Source organism: Phacochoerus africanus, chromosome 6 (assembly GCF_016906955.1).
Source record: "Phacochoerus africanus isolate WHEZ1 chromosome 6, ROS_Pafr_v1, whole genome shotgun sequence".
Classification (NCBI taxonomy): Eukaryota; Metazoa; Chordata; class Mammalia; order Artiodactyla; family Suidae; genus Phacochoerus; species Phacochoerus africanus.
The window spans coordinates 94,547,626-94,565,455 of record NC_062549.1 but is presented as its reverse complement, the minus strand read 5'-3'; the positions used below and the strand labels follow the sequence as shown (position 1 = coordinate 94,565,455).

General features: G+C 38.1%; 2 protein-coding genes across 6 annotated transcripts in view; one reads left to right on the top strand and one right to left on the bottom strand.

The window, feature by feature from the left end:
* ASH1L (ASH1 like histone lysine methyltransferase) overlaps nucleotides 1-17,830 on the bottom strand; it is a 185,672-nt gene that overhangs the window by 167,085 nt on the left and 757 nt on the right. For 2 of the 5 annotated variants that reach the window (XM_047784346.1, XM_047784347.1), the window contains exon 2: nucleotides 1,977-2,130. The exons of the other annotated variants lie outside the window; for them this stretch is intronic. The gene's annotated coding sequence lies outside the window, so the exon portion shown is untranslated. The remainder of the gene's footprint in view (nucleotides 1-1,976; nucleotides 2,131-17,830) is intronic. 5 annotated transcript variants of the gene reach the window in all.
* DAP3 (death associated protein 3) overlaps nucleotides 17,740-17,830 on the top strand; it is a 43,596-nt gene continuing 43,505 nt past the window's right edge. Inside the window, exon 1 of the mRNA XM_047784361.1 lies at nucleotides 17,740-17,779. The gene's annotated coding sequence lies outside the window, so the exon portion shown is untranslated. The remainder of the gene's footprint in view (nucleotides 17,780-17,830) is intronic.

Sequence of the window (17,830 nt, the reverse complement as noted above, 5' to 3'; positions counted from 1 at the left end):
CATGGCAACGCCAGATCCTTAACCCACTGAGCAAGGCCAGGGATCAAACCCACACCTTCACGGATACTAGTCAGGTTCTTTACCGCTGAACCACAAAGGAATTCTCGAAAAACATTCTTAAGCAAATCAGGAAACTAGAAACCATACAGGAAAATACTCACAAACTTGATTACATAAAAGTATTATATACCTATAATGTAAGACGTGAACAAAATCAAAAGACAATAGATTGGGAGAATAAAAAATAAGTTGAAAAAAGAAAAAAATAACAGATTGGGAGAAAATATGATAAACATGAAAAAAGATTAACATCTCTTACATGCAACATTATTCCATAAAGAAAAGATACAGAGGAGATATGCATAGGCAACTACAGAAGAGACAGACAAATTAATTAGAAATATAAAAAGATGAACTATCTCACTAATAGTCAGGGAGGTATGAATTAAAATAAGATATTTTTTGCTCATGAGTTTGGTTGAAATTTATGAAAGGTAAGAACTAATACTGGCAAGGTGGGAAAGAGGGCACTAGTGGTCAGCATCATTTTGGAAAGTTACATTTACTATCACAGAAAAATAAAAGCACCAATAAAAGGATATTTATTCCAACACTCCTTGATGTGGCCACATACACAAAAATAACTAAGTATATATAAACACACACACAAATATATAGCCATGAGATTAAGTAAAAATGCAAGCATGATCTCACATTTATAAAAGGTAGAAAGAGATGTATCTGTATATATATAGAAATAAGTATGGATGATTATACACCAACTGATACTACTGGTTACTCTAGGGAAAAGTTTGAAAATGAAAAGGAAAAATTATTTATAAATCTTTTTTCCTTTTTACAGCAACACCTGTGGCATAGGGAAGTTCCCGGACCAGGGGTCAAAGTGGCAACACTGGATCTGAGCTGCATATGCGACCTATGCCACAGCTTGTAGCAACACCAGATCCTTAACCCACTGAGCAAAGCCAGGGGTTGAACCCACAACCTCAGAGACAATGTTGGGTCCTTAACCTGCTGAGCCACAACAGGAACTCCTAAATATATTTTTTCTTGATCTATTACAAAATTTGTATTAGTTTTATAAATAAACATAAATCCAATAAAACATTTTAAAAAGATCTGAAATATACATATACCACCACATGCACACACCTCTCAAGTCTCATTTGTTCATTTACACATGAAATGGAGAAAACGAACCCAATAGCTTCTGAGTATATTTTATAACTCCATTATTTTAATACTGACTAGCTATTTTCTTAATACATTTTTCTCCTTTTTGTTTCCATTCAATAGACTACCACCTACTACACACCTCTTTATCTTTTTATTATTTTATTTTATTGTGGTAAGAACAATTAACATGAGATCTACCCTCTTAACAAAATTTAAGTGTACAATACACTATTGTTGACTACAGGTACAATGCTGTACAAGAAGTCTCTAGAGTTTATTCATCTTGCTTGACTGAAACTTTATGCCTATTAATAAGTAATTCTCCATTTCCTCCTACCCCCAATTACATTATCTCTTCAAATTAGAGAAGAAAGAAAAGGGGGAAAAAAAAAAGACAAATTGGGCTTAACAAAAATAAGAACTTCTGTTCATCAAAAGATACCAAAGAGTGAAAAAGCAGGCCACACATTGGATGATATTTGCAGTGCATATATTTGAGAAAGGAATTACATTCAGAATATATATTAAGAGCAGGCACTTTAGAAGAGGATGTCCGAATGTACAACCAACACATAAAAAGATGCTCAACCTTACCAGTCATCAGAGAAATACACACATCAATACCAATGAAATACTACTACTCATCAAAATGGCTCACATTTAAAAGAATGGCAACAACAAATGTTGGGGAAGATGTGGAGCCTGATAAAGTTACAAAGTCATACAATCAATCTGGAAAACTATTTGACGGTATTTACTAAAGATAAAAACATGCTTACCCTGTAGCCCAGTAATTCCACTCCTAGGTATATGCCAAAGAGAAATGAGTGCATACTGTTCACCAAAGGAGGGGAGGTGGCCAGGTAAGGCTTCACAGCATCAACTTGAACTTTGTCTCAGAAGTTGGGTAGGTGTTCTCTAAGCAGCCAGGCACTGGGAGGAACATGAAAGTCATGGAGATATAAACAAACCATGCGTGGGAATGACAGTTCCAAACAGCTGAAGCGCAAGAATAAGAGGCCCAATGAGACACAAAGCTAAGGAGGCAGGCAGGATCTTGAAGAGTGCTAAAGAGTGCCTCCTGTCAGGGCACATGGTCAGGTCTGGATTCAGAAAGTGCATTCAGAGAGGTGTGTGGGATATAGCTAGGGAGGCTAGGTAACTGTAGGAAGGGTGAGGCAAAGATAGATGATTATGACTGACGCCATTTTACCGAATTTGGAGAATTACTTTTTTTATACCCAGCCTGCCATTCTAACATTGGTATGTTGCTTTAACTGATGATTCTCCAGAAATTATTGCATTACCAAAATGGTGAAGGGAAAAGGAAAGTCGTCACATAACACACAGTCCAGCAAAGATTTACTTCAACCACCATCCCTATGTGAGTTTACGTCCATTTTTAAATGCGGTCTCTGTTGCAATGCATTCTTTAGCTGCTCTGTCTCAATGCAGAACAGGTAAAGAATGCATTGTCATTTCATAACATTCATAATTAAGATGCTTATGCAGACAAGGTATGTTGGCCTAAAATCAAAATTGCCCGTGAACCCCAAAATTATATACCAAAATTTTTATGCATATATGTACACTCTGGGGGAAAGAGTGCAAAGGTTTCATTATAGTCTTAATGGGGCTCATGACCACTGCCACCACCACCACAAAAAGGTTACGATCCTTTGGTTTTAAGGCCAGCTTCTAAGATAAGGTACAGAATGGATGCCCATGAACTAGGAGGTGGCCACTTTAAACCACCTAGTTCTAAGTCTCAGTAAATAATTTACAGATTTTTGTGGAACAAATTCATCTAGAAATATTTTTAGAGGCTTATCTGAATCCCAAATCATACTACTTTCTTAAACATCTCAGTTCTACTTAAGAAGATCACCTCTAAACTACCTGGAAATTTTGACAATGTTTTATAAGGATACTATTTATGTGGCAGAAAACTTGGCTCTTTAATGCACATAAACGATAACTGACTTAAAACTTGGGGAAAAGAAATCATATGTGATTATGGATTCTCAATTCTCTGGTGATTTCTATAAGATAGCAATAAGAGAGCAGATAAACCTTAGGGAAAATGTTGTTATTAGGCAAGTTTCCCCTCAATGTTCTGGAATTAATTTCTCTTCTTGGACTGACAAAGTCCAAAACTACCAGCCTTTTAGGCATAGTGCCAATTCAACAGATGGGCTCTACATTTTCCTAACAGTAGAGGTGGATTGTTAAGTTTGAAGCTGTGTGCTCAAGCAAGAGTATCCATTTCATGCATTAGCTAAGAGGATTTCTGATAGGTTTTTAAGTCAACAACAATCACCTATATACTGTGATTGCCTTTATCATCTGTTATTTCTATTCCAGTTTCTGACACCTCAAATACATTTAAATAGATCCTTACCCACATCCAGAAAACATGTCCCACAAAAAGCAGTAAGTCAACCTAAATGGTATTAAGCCCCTAACTGCTACAAGTATTAGTTAGTTACATCTTATATATTAGATGTGTTGACAAATTAGGTCCACAGATGAAAAACTGGCTTTTTTTTTTTTTCTTTTTAGGGCCACACCCACTGCATATGCAAGTTCTCAGGCTAGGTGTCAAACCTGAGCCATAGCTGCCAGCCTAGCCACAGCAACACAGGATCAGAGCCATGTCTGAGACGTGCACTACATTCATGGTAACACCAGATCCTTAACCCACTGAGCGAGGCCAGGGATCTAACCTGCATTTTCATGGATACTAGTTGGACACACTTCCACTGAGCCACAATGGGAACTCCAAAAAATCAGCTTCTTTAAAGGAAGGTTTAACAATGCCCGATGATAGGATAAATAATTAGGAGACAGCTTCATCTCACTTACACTATAAATTTTCAAATCTAGAAACAGTCATCATGTTAATGAGTAAGCGGCATCATGTCTTTTGAAATCTCTCTTGTTTTTGTTTTTCTTTTGTTTTGTTTTTAAGCTGCACTCTCAGCAAGTGGAAGTTCCTGGGCCAGGGAAGGAACTCACTCATGCCAGAGCAGCAGCCCAAGCCACTGTAGTGACAACACCAGATCCTTAACCCACCACACCACAAGAGAACTCCTCTCATTCGTTCATTTTATAAACTTGAATTTATCTTATGTTTCCTACCACAATGATATCTAGGAAGGTAATGACCACTTTGGCCATCTTTTCATAGTAATCAAGTAGAAATAGGTACTCTGGTCCTTAATTTCATATAAAATAAGTGTTGTGGTCTCTGTGACACAAAGAGCTATTTAACAGATTAAAAAATAGCAATCTGTGGAGTTCCCGTTGTGGTGCAGTGGTTAACGAATTGGACTAGGAACCATGAGGTTGCGGGTTCGATCCCTGGCCTTGCTCAGTGGGTTAAGGATCCGGTGTTGCCATGAGCTGTGGCATAGGCTGGCGGCTACAGCTCCAATTAGACCCCTAGCCTGGGAACCTCCAGATGCCATGGGAAGCAGCCCTAGAAAAGGCAAAAAGACAAAAAAAAAAAAAGAAAAAAAGCAATTTGTTCCTCAACCATTTTATTTTTGTCTCTCTGTCTTGACTAGTTAGCACCTGTTGGGTTTTCTTTCTCAGCAAAGTATTACTCCTGAAGTTATCAAAAGATTCTTTCAACTCTGGCATTTTTTATTGTGTCAAGAATACTCCACAACTCAGTCCAAGAACTTCATCTCTTCTCTATCTACATTCACTATCCACATAATCTCAAGAAGTCTCAGGGGGAGTTCCCGTCGTGGCGCAGTGGTTAACGAATCCGACTAGGAACCATGAGGTTGCGGGTTCGGTCCCTGCCCTCGCTCAGTGGGTTAACGATCCGGCGTTGCCGTGAGCTGTGCTGTAGGTTGCAGACGTGGCTCGGATCCCGCGTTGCTGTGGCTCTGGCGTAGGCCGGTGGCTACAGCTCCGATTCAACCCCTAGCCTGGGAACCTCCATATGCCGAGGGAGCGGCCCAAGAAATAGCAACAACAACAACAACAACAACAAAAGACAAGTGCCACTGGAGCGGCCCAAGAAATAGCTAAAAAAAAAAAAAAAAAGAAGTCTCAGGGCTCTAAATAGCATCTCTACACTGATCAGCTCCCAAATTTTTATTTGCCCAGACCTCGAGACTTACACATCCAACAGCCTACTCAATATCTCAACCTGAAACATTTAACAGGAAATTCAAAGTCAATATACCCAAACCAAACCCTTAAGTTCTGCATCCCCCCAACCTGTCTCACCCAGTGTTCCTCATCTCAGTAAATGGTATTCAACTGTTAAGGCCATCATTAGAGTCATTCTTAACTCTTATACTCAGACCTCACATCCAATCCAGGTTATCATCTCTATGACCTTCAAAACATATCCCAAATCCATCCCTCTGGTAACACTTTAGGTTCAACCCATAATCATCTCTTGCCTCAAATATTACAACTGCCTCCTAACCAGTCACTCTGGTTGCATCACTCTTGCCTTTCAAAGCATATATAAGATCAAATCACCTCCATTCTCGAAACCTTCCAATAACCTCCTCTCAAATGGAAAATAAAACCTAGACACTTAGTCAAGTCCCTACATTATCTAGACCCTGGCTACCTCTTCTCCCTATTTTCTATTATTCTTCCCCACACTGTTCACTCTGTTCCAGCTCTTTCCTATTTCTTAGACACACTAAACACACCACTGACTCGGCACTAATGCTTATGTTCAAGATACATTCATGGGGTCCTTCATATCATTCAGATCTCTGCACAAATATTACTATCTCAAAGGACTTCCCTAACTACCTAACATCCCCTTACATGTTTACATTTCCTTTATAACACTAATCACTGAAATGCTATGACATCATATCCATTTCTATAATATCTGTCTTATCACTCACTAGAAAGTGAGCACCATGAGGGCAGTGATTTTTGACTATTATTACTCACTGTTACTGAACTGTTCGGCTTAGTACATTACTTGGCAAAGTAATCACAGTCCTCCCTCATTATCTGTGGGGGACTGGTTCTAAGTCCCATCGCAGATACCAAAAACCAAGGGATGCTAAAGTGCCTTATATAAAATAGCATAGTAATTGCATATAATCTAAGAACATCCTCCTCTATAATTTAAATCATTTCTAGAGTACTTACAATATATAATTTAAATGCTATATAAATAGTTGTAAATACTACAATGTAAATACTATACAGTTGATAACATGAAGCAAATTCATGTTTGCTTTTTGGAACTTTTTAGAATTTTTCCCCAAAATATTTCTGATTTGTGGTTGGCTGAATCCAAAATTTCAGAACCTACAGATATGGAGGGCTGACTGTATACAACCAATACAAGCTGAATGAAGGAATGAATATTCCTTCTGATAAAAGGCACAGGTAGCAGAATGCTGGTTTTTATATGAACAGAGAACTTAACCCACTGATATCACAAAGGATTAACTGTGCAATGGACTGCTGGTTAAAACATAGGCACACAACAAGGATTCTTCAAGTTAGAGATTTTTTCCTAGAATTGATTTGCTCTGCAAAAAAATAACACATCCTGAGAGAGTTCTTCAGAAATCTCTACTCTATCTTAAGAACAAGTTTGGTGAGAACCACATATAATATTATGGTATCAATACGTTACAGCAATACTGCAAGATATTGTCCTGAAAAAGGAAAATGTTCAAGGACCTTATTCTGTTTGTCACTGCATTGTAGTGGCTGGCACTTTTTTTTTTTTTTTTTGTCTTTTTGCTGTTTCTTGGGCCGCTCCCGCGGCAAATGGAGGTTCCCAGGCTAGGGGTCGAATCGGAGCTGTAGCCACCAGCCTACGCCAGAGCCACAGCAACGGAGGATCCGAGCCGCATCTGCGACCTACACCACAGCTCACGGCAACGCCGGATCGTTAACCCACTGAGCAAGGGCAGGGACCAAACCCGCAACCTCATGGTTCCCAGTCGGATTCGCTAACCACTGCGCCACAACGGGAGCTCCGGCTGGCACATTTATTATGTTGTCACTGCAGTGGCTGGGGTCAATGCTGTGGCTTAGATTCACCCCTAGTCCTTGAACTTCTGCATGCAGCTCCTCAGGTAACTAAATATAGAACTACCATATGATCCAGCAATCCCACTCCTGGACATATATCTGAACAAACTATAATTCAAAAAGATACATGCACGCTACCCTATGTTCACTGCAGCATTGCTCACAATAGCTAAGAAATAGAAACAACCTAAATGTCCACCGATAGATGGATTGATTAATAAGATGTGGCACATATTTACAATGGAATACTACTTAGCCATAAAAAAGAATGCCATCTGCAGCAACATGGATACAATTAGAGATTCTCATACTAAGAGAAGTAAGTCAGAAAGAGAAGGACAAATTCCATATGATACCACTTTATATGTGGACTCTAAAATATGGCACAAATGGGGCTAAGCAGTTAACGAACCCAACTAGCATCCATGAGGACACAGGTTCAATCCCTGGCCTCGCTCAGTGGGTTAAGGATCTATAGTGAGCTATAGTGTGGGTCGCAGATGCAGCTCAGATCCCATGTTGCTGTGGCTCTGGCTCAGGCCAGTGGCTACAGCTCCTATTGGATCCCTAGCCTGGGAACTTCCATGTGCCATGGGTGTGGCCCTAAAAAGACAAAAAGACAAAATAAATAAATAAATAAAATAGAATATGGCACAAATGGGAGTTCCTGTCATGGCTCAGCAGAAACCAATCTGACTAGCATCCATGAGAACGCAGGTTCAATCCTTGGGCTCACTCAGCAGGTTAAGGATCTGGTGTTGCCATGAGCTGTGGTGTAGGTCGCTGAAGCAGCTTAGATCCTGCGTTGCTATGGCTGTAGTGTAGGCCATTGGCTACAGCTCTGATTCAACCCCTGGCCTGGGAAACTCATGGCACTAGTGCAACCCTAAAAAGACAAAAAATAAAAACAAAAATAAAATATAAAATATGGCACCAACGAACCTATTTAGAAAACAGAAACAGACTCAGACATAGATAACAGACTTGTGGTTGCCAAGGGGGAGGGGGGAGGGAATAGGGTGGCCTGGGATTTTGAGGTTAGTAGATGCGAACTATTACATTCAGAATGGATAAACAACAAGGTCCTACTGTACAGCACAAGGAAATATAACCAATATCCTGGGACAGACTATGATGGGAAAGAGTAATAAAAAAGAATGTGTATAACTGAGACACTTTGCTGTAGAGAGAAATCAGCACACTGTAAATCAACTATACTTTAATAAAAAATAAAAATGATTTAAAAAACTAAAAAAAAAAATAAAAAGAGAAATATCATAACAAAACCCAATTCTGTTCAAAAACTTAAGGTTCTTCACCCCAAAATAATCACACAGTAAGATATATTCCTGTTTTCACTTTGGAGACATATCCTTGATTTGGTAAGAAGGTAAAATGAAGCCAAGACAAAAGCCTAGCCTGGAGTTAAGTGAAAAAAATGCAAAGGTAGAAATCAAATGTGAGGAAAATCAGACGAACTGAGAATTAGAAAAAAACATGTATTCATGTAAAGAAGTTGTTTACATACACTGAAGCAAATGTATTTTATTTACTTACTTACTCACTTGCTTATTGTCTTTTTAGGGTCGCACTTGCAGCACATGTAAGTTCCTGGGCTAGGGAATCGAATGAGAACTGTAGCTGCCGGCCAATGCCACAACCACACCAGATATAAACCACGTCTGCGACCTATACCACAGCTCACAACAACGCTGGATCCTTAACCCACTGAGCGAGGCTAAGAATCGATTCCATATCCTCATGGATACTAGTAGGGTTCATTATTGGGAACTCCCTCACAAATGTATTTTATTTTTATTTATTTATTTATTTTGTCTTTTTGCCATTTCTTGGGCCACTCCCGCGGCACATGGAGGTTCCCAGGCTAGGGGTCCAATCGGAGCTGCAGCTGCCAGCCTATGCCAGAGCCACAGCAACTTGGGATTCGAGCTGAGTCTGCAACCTACAGCACAGCTCACGGCAACGCTGGATCCTTAACCCACTGAGCAAGGCCAGGGGTCAAACCCTCAACCTCATGGTTCCTAGTTGGATTCGTTAACCACTGAGCCACGACAGGAACTCCACAAATGTATTTTACATATTCTTATCTCCTACAGGAAATATATGTAAAGGAAGTCATTTGCTTTGCCAAAAAAAATTCCTCTTTTCAGGAAATGAAGAAGAAAAATTAATAATAACAAATCTGTATTACACACTTGCTACCCAACATAAATTATGCTGAGTACTTATACATATTATTTCATACAATCTTCCAACAGCCTCTTGCTATTAAGTATTATCATTTTATAGTCAAGGACTCAAAAGACCACAGTCAGCAAGTAGCAAAACTGGAATTTGAGCCTACTTAATCTGACTTTATTTATTTATTCATTTATTTTCTTTTTGGCCATATCCACGGCATATGGAAGTTCCTGGGCCAGATATCAAACCCATGCCTCATCAGTGACCTAAGCCATGGCAGTGACAAAGCTGTATCATTAACCTGCTGAGCCCCAAGAGAACTCCTCAATCTGATTTTAGAATCTATGATCTTAATCACTATTTGGGATTTTCAACAAATTGAAGAGAAACATACCAATGTAGAGGCTGTGAAATTTGTTCATTATTTAAAAAAGCAATTATACTTTTTTTTAATTTGGCTGGATAATTATTATAGTCGAGGCTTGTTAACTAAAATGCTGAAGGAGTGGGGTGCATTCTAGTAAAAATTGTCTGAATAACTAAAACATAACCAATTATTTTCTTGATTTTCATCTCAGAAATTATGTTTAACAATATATTATTTTGTCTAAGTAAAGTTTAATGAACAGAGTTCCATTCTTTTATTTTTTTTGATGATCTCTAAGTACAAAGGCCACCCTTATACAGCACTGAAGACACAGAAAATCATAGGCAAATGGGTAGAAAGTACTATACTGATTCAAATTACAGTCTCCGAATGCATCCTGCTATGTTATGTTCACTTTCATACCCTTGCAGATGATCTTCCTATACCTAGAATGCCCTCTCTACACCTAACTGAATAATTCATATTTATCCTTTAAAATGTGGCTCTTCCTACTGGTTGGAAGCCATCCTTAACCTTTCCTTTCTTCCCACAGATTTATTAACTTCCTCCCCTCTCTACCTAGGAGAAATGTATTACACTGTATACTATAATACCTTTGTTAACATGAAGTTCCTCTTACTAGATTCATAACTCTCTTTAGGCAAAAAAACCCCAAAAAACTAAATGTTTCCCAACACCTAAGCACAAAAGTAGGAATGAAGTAAGAACTAAAAAAATGTTAGTTGCGTGAATAATGGATGAATGAATGAACAAAAGAAATATCTGTTAAACCAAATCAAACCCTGATCTTGTTCTACATTTCTTTTTGTTTTTCCTTAAATACACACACACAAAATTAACTTAAATTTCTAACTCATGGCAGTTTTAAGGTGATTGCTCTTTTTCCTGCCCCGCAGCATATGGAGTTCCTGCACCAGGGAGCAGATCTCAGCTGCAGCTGCCACAACTTAAGACCCTTAACCCCCTGCGTCGGGTTAACCCACCGTGTCGGGCCAGGGATTGAATCTGTGTCCCAGCACTCCAAAGATGCTGCCTACCCTGTTGTGCCACAGTGGAAACTCCAATCACTCTTTTTCTTTGACATGCTTCTGGATTTAAACTTTAACTTCCCAATCTGTAGTATCATTTATCAACCATATATGGAATCTCTACTTATTTGAGATTCTTTATTTTTTCTTTTTACGGCCAATCCTGCAGCATATGGAAGTTCCCAGGCCAGGGGTAAAATCTGAGCTATGGCTGTGGCCTATGCCACAGCTTGCGGCAACACCGGCTCCTCAACCCACTGAGCAAGGCCAGGGATGGAACCTGCATCCTCACAGAGACAATGATGGTCCTTAACCCACTAAGCCACAATGGGAACACCTTATTTGAGATTCTTATCTTCTGATCTTCGTATCCTCAAATATACATATATATACACACACATATAAATGTATATGTATCTCCTTATATATAAACACACACACACCATACACAATATTGTTCACCCGTTAATTATTATATAAGATTAATTCATTCCCCCATTTTTCTCAAATGTCAGAATTAGCAGTTTCTTTTTCAAAGACAATTTTTAAAATTCTCTCCATAATCTGTTAGGCTTCTTATGTTAGTTTGCATTTAAACTCTACGGAGTTCCCGTCGTGGCGCAGTGGTTAACGAATCCGACTAGGAACCATGAGGTTGCGGGTTCGGTCCCTGCCCTTGCTCAGTGGGTTAACGATCTGGCGTTGCCGTGAGCTGTGCTGTAGGTTGCAGACGCGGCTCGGATCCCACATTGCTGTGGCTCTGGCGTAGGCTGGTGGCTACAGCTCCGATTCGACCCCTAGCCTGGGAATCTCCATATGCCGCGGGAGCGGCCCAAGAAATAGCAACAACAACAGACAAAAGACAAAAAAAATAAAAAATAAAAAAAAATAAACTCTAGGGCTTTCATTTTCAGCAGTGTTGAATTTTAAGAAACCTTACAAGCAATGTCTCCACCACTTCTCAATGTCATTTACACCAAGAAGCCATGATATAGCTACTTTATAATTTGACACATTGTCCAACTGTAGTCTTAGGACAAATAAAACTGAAAGAGAAAAGTGATTTGGTATCAAGTGTGGAAAAGATAGAATAAAATATAAAACAAAATGACTAAGCCAAAGATTCATGATTTAATTACTGTGGGACTGTAATATAAGATAAAACAAAAGATAAGTTAACCAAACTTTCATTAATGATGGAATTCACATTCATCTGTCAGCCTTTTCTGGAAGGAAGGGATATACATTCTACTGTATTAGCAACCATTTTATATCTCTAAACTTACTGTTTCATCTTCGTAATTCAATAGGTATATAAATTATACTGTTCATCATAGCCATGCTCTGTAACATGGTTCACATTTAGAATTGAAGCAATGGTATATATTTTCAAATGTCCACAATTAGAATTTCAAAATTCAAAACAAAGTATTCACTCATTCTCTCTAAAAATAAGTTGATTTTAGACCAATTTCAGCTCCCATACAATATCACCACTATCATCTGATTTCTCGATGGTAACTAAAGCCGGTTAGAAAATTAAGAGGTACCAAGAGAAACTAGAAGACGTTTTTAGCATCTTGTCACTATGACTAACAAAACAAAACAAACAAAAACACTAAGAGACAGTATTTCTTCCTGGTATGTAAGGTAGTAAAGTAAATTTCTATTCAGCTCATTTCTTCTTAGTTTGTAGAGGGAATCCCTACTGAGAGGTAATACAGATTAGAAGTATCTGGCGTAAGTAGTTTACTTTCAACTATCACCAGATATGTATTTATTTATTTATTTTTCCTTTTGTTTTTTTAGTGCCGCACCCAAAGTGTATGAAGGTTCCCAGGCTAGGAGTCGAATCAGAGCTACAGCTGCTGGCCTACAACCACAGCCACAGCAACATGGGATTCAAGCCACATCTGTGACCTACACCACAGCTCACAGCAATGCTGGATCCCTGACCCACTAAGCAAGGCCAGAAATCAAACTGGCATCCTCATGGATACCAGTCGGATTCATTTCCGCTGCGCCACAATGGGAACTCCCCCAGATATTTTATTTTAAAAATATATAAACCTAACTACAGAGAAATCCTCTTTAAGAGTTAAAAGAATGTGTACAGTGAAGAATTCATGGATGAAATAACATCTGGAAGATTTACTTCAAAATAAGCAAAATGAGGGAGGAGGAAGAGAGGCTAGTTGATGAGGATATCATGTGATAAATGGGTGTGGATAACTGTTGAAGTTGGAGAACTCTACACTATCCATTTCTGTATATGTTAGGAATTTTTCATGTTTAAGAAAACAAGCACTGGGCCCTTTTTTGGTCATAAATTTCTCTCCCCTAAAGACAGCTGTTAACTTTTATGGCAATCACCTTTTCTTCTTTTTTTGATAGTTTTTGCTATAGATTGTTTATTTTCAATGCTGTATAATATAACATTGTATACAACTTTTGACGGACAGCTGGTTTCTGTCTCGTTTCTGGATATTATGTAAAATGTGGCTAAGAAGCACACAGCACACACCTGTATCTATTTCTATAGTGTATGTAATCAAGACTAGAATTGCTCAGTCATAAGGTGGATATAACTTCAATTTGAGAGCAAATGACTAAAAACTATAGAAAGCAAAACAATACTAACGATGCTATACAATTTTATAGATTCTCCCAACATAAAAAACTTAGATGCTCAAGGAAGGAAATACAACTCTGAAATAGCAATAAATTATTAGTTAAATTTCTGTCACCACTTGAAGTCATAATTTATTAATTTGGTCAACATCTCACTGCCATCAACACCTCCAATGAGGCCATCATTAAAAAAGTGATTTCTAAAACATGACAGTTATCACTAACTAGAATGACAGATCATAAGTATGAAAATCTAACCTCTCCAAATAAAAGAATTTATTTATTTTTTATGTTAAAAATACCGCTTTTTTTCCCACATTTTTTAAAATTGTTATTTCCCCAATTTTTTTTCTACTGTACAGCATGGTGAACCAGTTACACATACATGTACACATTCTATTTTCTCACATCCAAATGAAAGAATTTAAAATCCCCCAAAGTTTACAAGTAATTTAAAGAAAGATGATTTCAAAAAAAAAAAAAAAAAAAGACTAGCAATATAGCTCCAAACAAAAACTACTACTTTCATTTCCCTTTCTTATGACAGCCAGTATTAAGTTAGGTCATGCTTCAGGAAAGGCTGGCACAAAGTAGACCTCACAGCGGATTTCAATAAGACTGTATACTACCTTTAAAAGACCCATATCAATACACAAAACTCAAATAACAACATGAAATTATTTAATGGAGACTTACCACCTACACATATGGTAAAAGTTTCCCACTGTGCATAAGCAGATCATTTTAGGCAGGCTTGAATGTGTCCAAGTATTTATATGTAAGGCATGGAAGACTTAAAAGACTCAAGTGATATCACTAATACTATAAAAACACATTACCTAACAAGATTTAGGGAGTTATACTCCATGTTTCAGAATACAACTCAAGAATAAGATGTGAAAACCACTTTCTATTCTTTTTTTTTTGCTTTTTTTTTTGCTTTTTTTTTTTTTTTGCTTTTTAGGGCTGTACCTGCAGCTTACAGAAGTTCCCAGGCTGGGGTTGAATCAGAGCTGCAGCTGCTGGCCAAAGCCACAGCTACAGCAAAGGCGGTATCCAAGGAGAGTCTGTGACCTACACCACAGCTCATGGCAATGCCAGATCCCAAACCCATTGAGCAAGGCCAGGGATCGAACCCACATCCTCATGAATACTAGCCAGGTTCTTAACCTGCTGAGCCACAATGGAAACTCCCCACTTTCTATTCTTGATCTTTAAAGATCCTGAGTATTTTTTATAATTATTACAAGCCTAATTTTTTAATTGTGAAGTATCTCATACATATAGACTATAAACATGTTACACATATACATCATGTTATTTTTTAAAAACCCATGAATCTACTACCCAAGTTTAAAATTACAGAAAATATTAAACTTTTCACAAATTTACATGACATTCTCACAGAGGACATGACAATAGAGACAAAAATCAGACCATTTTTGTTACAATCTATTATCTTACAGAATGCTGTAATTTGTGCTCTCAAGGCCCTACTTTACCCCAGAAGTGTTATCTAGATACATGCATATCCAAAAATGACATTAAGACCTTTTAACATAAACTCTATATAATACATCCAAAGCAAGATAAGGAAAGAAACCAATGTTTGCCTCCTTTTCAAACCAGAGTTCCTACACCCCAAAACATTAGATGATACCAAAACATTTTTAGCTACAAAGTTGCATGCAGAATGTGAACACTTTATAACTTCCTAAGGATAACAGCAAAACCTGACAGCAATTAAGTTATAAAATCTCAGCTTCTAGGAATTATGATTCCCTTCACCTTGCCCCACTTGAAATTAGTGGGGGCTAATTTCATGCTAGCCCCCACTAGCATGAAATTCATAGTTTCAACTGGCTTTCAATTGTTTCAAGGACAGAGGCCATATATTATTCATCTTTGTTCTTCCTGCACAGAAATAACTTTATTTATTTTATTTATAACTAAGATAAATCCCAGGACATGAGCTTTAAAACACCTCAGTCCCAATGCAAAACTGGAAAGAAATGAGTTTGAGAATAAAAATTATGATGATGATGATGATGATGAAAAAGAATAAAGTTATAAACATTTGTGTTCTATCATATTCTCTTATCACCTAATTCAGAATCATGTGTTAACAACTTCAGAAATAAGTTTGTGAAGAGTAAAGAATAAAATACAAAGAACCCCAAGCTCTGTCAGCATACTCAGATTGTCATAAAATCTTTCATCTTACTCATACCAACATCTCCACCGCCCCAACAAAAAACTATTTAAAAAAAAAAAGGCTTTTAAATAAGACCTGAATATAAGTTGGTTTTACCTCACTACAAGTTAAGTTTCTGAAACTGTATGTATAACTTATGCAATTGTACTCACGCTCATTTTCTACAGTCAGGTTTTTTTCATCAGATTCTCAGAAGGGTAAATGACCCAAAAAAACTTTTAAGAACTAATCTAGCAAATCAAAAACATTCTATTTTTCAGAGAAATTACAGTTAAGTTGGCTTAATTTAAGCGTTCTTCCCTCACATTAATAAAGGGGATATATGATATGATATTCTTACTATAAAATTAATAGATCCTTACTACAAAATTGATCTTTGAACAATTTCTTCAACACAGTCAAAAAGTTCCAACATCTCACAGGCACATATGTCAACAATTTCAGCTTCCCAAAAACGTTTACTCAGAAATGCCAAAAGAAAATGCAAAAGGTGGCACATGCTACCACAAATTGGCCACCCTATTAGACACTTAAATACACAGGTATCCTTCCATATTAAAATGTCTGGAAGATCTAAATTCACTCCAAACTGAATAGACTTTTTAGGACATTTTTCTAGTTTCAGTTCCACACTGATCTGCCTGCCTCAGGAGACTCAATACATATCACTGTCAAGACAAATCCCCTCAGATGTACCTAGGCTGTTTCAACAGGGTCACCTTGATTATTCTCACCCCAAGACAGGGACCACTTATTGAGTATTCAATTAATATTTGTTGAATGAATAAGAAAAGATCCTTTCTCCCATTAAATTAAGCTGTCAGCCCCCATGCAGCACTATGGTACAAGCTATAAAAGACATCCCTCCCTCAAACACACAAGCTAAAGTGTCAGAAATGCTCTGCATCCTCTGCAAACAAATATAGTCATGGAACACCCATTTCATACAGGCCAATCTGACGCAAGCTATGTTCTGACACAACTGATCTCTAGCAAAAACCATTCAAACAGTCAATATGCTCGAATAAACTCAGATTTGCCTGATAGAGACCTTCTAAGACTCCATGGTATGGCAAACACACTACTGGACTCATAGTCAAAATACCTGAGTTACAGTCCCAACTCTGTCAATTTAACATGTGACTTTGGAAAAATTATCTCTTTATGCCTCAATTTCTTACTTTGTAATATGGGAGGAAACAGCCATCCTATCATTCGCAGAGAAACTTAGGATGGCAAAGAAACTGAAAGAGCATTTTGAACAGTATAAAAGCTTTATTCTATTATAAAGTGTGAATACAAACTCATGTCAACAGAAAGGCCAACCATTCTTTACACCCTCACAGTAATTGTTCAGGTAAAGATGTTCTGGGCCTTCATATTTACACAATTCACTCTATTCAGAGGAACAAACTATTCTTAAGAATAACTGGTTATGACAAGTTTCTCCCATCCCTGACCACACACTTACATGCTACATTTCTAAAATACTGCCGTGACTTCTCTTTCCCAACAAGTCAATAAGGCACTCTCAAACCCTAAAACACACACACATATCAACCAGCAGGGAATATCCCAAATTTTAATTTAAAAATAAGCTAACTTATAAGTGGAACTACGTTACACTTGTACAAATAAAAGCAAACTCTTCCGAAACACTTTCCTTTCTTGCATACACACACAAACACAGCCGCTATACACTAACAGACCATCTGTCTCCCAGACCAAAAACATGTCTTTCCATGCACAAACTAACCAGTAACATCTATTAAACTTATAACACGGAGACCATCCTGTAGTTTCAACAGCCAGTTGAGCGTGTCAGGGACACCACAGATCTGAACATACAGGTAAACTACCCTCAAAAGAGGATCATCCCTCCTGACACTCTTATTCCTTAACGGGAACAACCTGGCCTATGGGGGATGCTCCAATCGTGCCTCCACAACACACAAACTAACCTGTCAGGGGCACAGCGGGCTCCGCCTCCACTCGCTTACTTTCCCGCCCCCTCCCCCAAGCCAGAAGCCCGCCTGTCAGGGACACCCCTTCACCTCCGCCAGGAGGGACTTCCCGGTAAGCTCAGGATCCCCTTCCCTACTCTCCCCTCCCCCATCCTTACCACCG